Source organism: Adiantum capillus-veneris, chromosome 2, assembly GCF_014529385.1.
Source record: "Adiantum capillus-veneris isolate H3 chromosome 2, ASM1452938v2, whole genome shotgun sequence".
NCBI lineage: Eukaryota > Viridiplantae > Streptophyta > Polypodiopsida > Polypodiales > Pteridaceae > Adiantum > Adiantum capillus-veneris.
Genome location: NC_140932.1, coordinates 27306131 through 27309871, shown reverse-complemented (window position 1 = coordinate 27309871; position 3741 = coordinate 27306131).

The window sequence follows — 3741 nt, the reverse complement described above, 5'->3', positions numbered from 1 at the left end:
GTTGTGTGTGGTGGTGCAAGGAGGTTCAATTGGCCTGTTTTTTGTGGCGAGGGGCGGCGCAATGCGCGCGTCCGCTGGGGAGTGACCGGCGGTTCTCGGTTGTCGACAGTCAACGCAATCAACAGATGATGTGGCAAGCACCCGTTCCTACGGCCTAAGAGGCCCCATTTTGGAAAGATATAGGAGGGAGGCATTAGCGACATCCCTAATTCCCCCCCTACCATGAGATAGAGGGCACCTCCCACAAGGATGAAGAGAGGGGAAGTGCAACCGGGTTTAAGCCCAATCAAAGGCCAGTCAAGGGGGTCAATCCCATGGAAAGAGAAAGAGAAAGAGCCCTAGGGGGAGGCCATGTGGACCAAGTGCAAAGGGGTGGCTTCACCTCAAGGCAAGGTTGGGCAAGGTCGAGACCAAAGAGAGAGAGAGGAGGCAGGTATGAACTAGACAAGAGGTGGTCAAAGGGTAAAAATAGGCAGTGCAAGGCTAAACTCCCAAAGGGGTAAAAAGTGAAAAAAAATAATAAATGCCTAGGGGGCAATAGCGACCTTGCTATTGCAACCCCCCTTCCAAGTGGAAAGAGAGGAAGAAAGAGTATATGAAAAAAGCAAGGCGGTGTCCCCTTCCCAAAGATACCAAATCAGGGTGCCAGATGGTCAAATATGAGAGCCGTTTCCTAAATTGAAGACCCCCCCTATAAAAGTCAAATTTTAATCAAATGAGGGGCTTTTTTTCGGGCTTTTTTGGGTCGTTTGAAGCCTGCAAAGTGGAGCTTTGTGATAGAGGAGTGTGCTTATCAAAGCCCTTTGTATTTTCTCATGAAAATGGCCATGGTGATGTTGTTGCTAGCCTGTGTACATGTTTTTTGAAGTGTAATCAAGCCACTGTTGCCCCGTCTTGTTGTTGTTTCCCCTTTCCTCCTTCTCTTTCTTCTGCTTTGGTGTTTCCGCTCGGTGCCGGCAGTGCGGATGTGTGCGTCCCCAGGATTGACGGTGTCGTGTGTGAGAGAGTGAGATTGAGTGGCTGTGAGTGTGTGTAAGGGTGGAGACAGACTATGGTGGTAGGTGTGCATCGGGTGGTAGATTTGTGGAGTGTGTGAGCTGTGGAAATTTAGCAGACGGTGGTCTACTGGTGTGAAGTTTTGTTTTGAAGGTGTTTTTCGAGAGGACAGGGGTGATGTGGATACCCTGAGCTAAAGTGAGGCCCTTGTGTTTGTGCTCGGTGTGTTCTCCCATTCCCCCTCTCCAAGAGGAGGAAGGACCCGATGCATGAAAAACACACAAAAAAAGTCTATGTATTTATTTTGTACATAGCTATGGTTTTGATACATTTGGATCTCGAAAATAAGGAGAGGTAGGAACAAACCCTATGAAAAAGAAAACTTCACTAGATGCTGATTCTACCCGACGATCACTACCTTACGGTCACTACAAGTGAAGAGTACAAGTCAATACTGAAATGGAAGAGAATCTTATGCATTATGGAGTTGGAGTCAACAAAATATTATCAAATTCAAGCATAATTCACTTGTGGACACAAGGCTTGCACATGAAGTCAAGAGGGGACCGCCTGGAAAAATTTTGGAAGGGAAAAGATGGACACATAGTTTTGTGAGATTTTTCTATATTTTTTCCATTGTGAATTGGAAAAAGTTTTCAACAGCTAAGTTGTAGCGTTGAGCTGATCATTTGGCCCCTATTTTTTTTATAATTTTTGGAACTATGGTTTGGGAGATACGACCGAAACAATGGAGTCTATCTGTCCACATGGGAAGAAGTCATGACTATCCAGCTCCACACACACAATTTCTTTTAGGTTTCTCTTCATTATTTCTATATTTTTTCTTATTTTATCAAGATTCTCTTAAATATTAAAAGGGAGCTCTTGGACTCAAGCTATGGAAGGTGGCATGGAGACAAAGCTTGCCATGATCAAGGCAATTATGAGGAAATTGGTCAATAAGCAAGGCACACAAAGCTCTCTCATTGGGACAATGCCTCTATCTGAGGTTACTTTGTAATAACTCCTTTTGCTCATAATCTCTTCCCTAATCACTCTCTTGGCCTATAAAACGAGGCCTTCTCTTTTGTAAACACACACACACACACATTACCCCATATGCACAATATCACATACCCACACACCTACACATACACACCCTTGTGCTACATGCTAGTAGCATGAACCCTAATGACATAATCACAACATCATCATCATCACCATGCACAAAATGAGCACTATGTCTACACACACTTTTAATGAAGGATTGAAGGCGCAATTTCAAGAAGAAGAATGGCTACACTCATGATATTCCTCGCCATCAACTCCCATCCCTCCATTAGTATGCATCCTATGGTATTGTCCCCTTCTCATCTTCTTACCCTATGCTACCTATTGTATTCATCTTTTGCAAACAATCAACACACTCCATCTTGGTGCCATACCTTGTGTCATTTGAGATACACTTCTTTATGTTTGTTCTTTTCATTTTTCTTATGTTGAAGTGTGCGGATTCGCCACCATACACACACACACACACACTCTCTCTCTCTCTCTCTCCCTCTCATATTCCTATCATCTTGCTAATTGCATCTTAAGGTGTGCGGATTTGCCACTTCTGGTATGAGAAGTGAGCATACTTGCATGTTTCCTTTACCTCATTATCTTCATTACTACATGCATGAGTAGCAAGCCTATTCTCACTCACTCACCATTCCTCTCATTTTGTTTTCCAGCCACCCCATCCCACACTTGGGCGTGGATCTTGAAATTGTTTTCCATGGCATGTTTGATTATGTATATGTATGCATCCTAGCCGCATATCTTGCTAGGTGGTGCCCCTATTGTGTATCTCCCATTATGAGGCCATAGTGCATAGTCTTGGTGTAGAGGCCACGCGGTCTATTTTGCACTTCCACCTCTCACAATCTACGACCATCTGTACCGAGTCATGAACTCGTGTAGTGGTTGGTAAACCCAAAATGCAATCCATAGAGATACTTTCCCATTTACCATTAAGAATCTCCAGTGAATGCAAGAGACCTCGTACTTTTAGGCACTTTGTTTTATTTCACTTACCATACACCGAGCAACATTTTTTGAGCGAATCAAAATTCCAACGAATATTTTATACAACATAGGCCCGTGTTGTCCTACGTGGTGCGGTTTTGAGACCCATCCTCAATATCAATGATGAAGCAGAGGGAGGCTTGCCACCTAGGGACCATGTCTATAGTTTTATTACATGCGGAGGTGGCAGAGCCACTCATTTGCAAATGAAAGGTAAAAAGTTGGCCTCCTCCCCTTGTTAGAGGGATGGCCTCGTACCCTCGTCCAAGTTCTCCAAGCACCCACCAACTACAAAAAGTGCGTGGGGGAGTTCATTTTAGAGGCTTTGAACCCTAACAGATAGCGTCTAAGTTGGAGGTTTAACCACCTAAGCTACTCCCATTCACTGAGAAAAATAAGTAGCTTTTGTTTTCAAGAGTGTGGCAGCAAAGTTAACAATCATCTGCAAAAGGAGGTTGGGGTAGGCGCCCTAGTGTGACAAGAGATTTAGAAGCCATTTTAAAATACAGTGAATGCATCTTTTTTTTTGGAAACTCTCCAGTGTGTTTTAACCCAATCAAATTGCAAAATTTGTGCAAGCTTTTGAGCTTGCGTTTAAGAAACTAGGAAATAAATTAATATAATATCACTCACAATTGTGAGTTTTGCTTTTCTTTTTTTAACTAGGAAATTTAT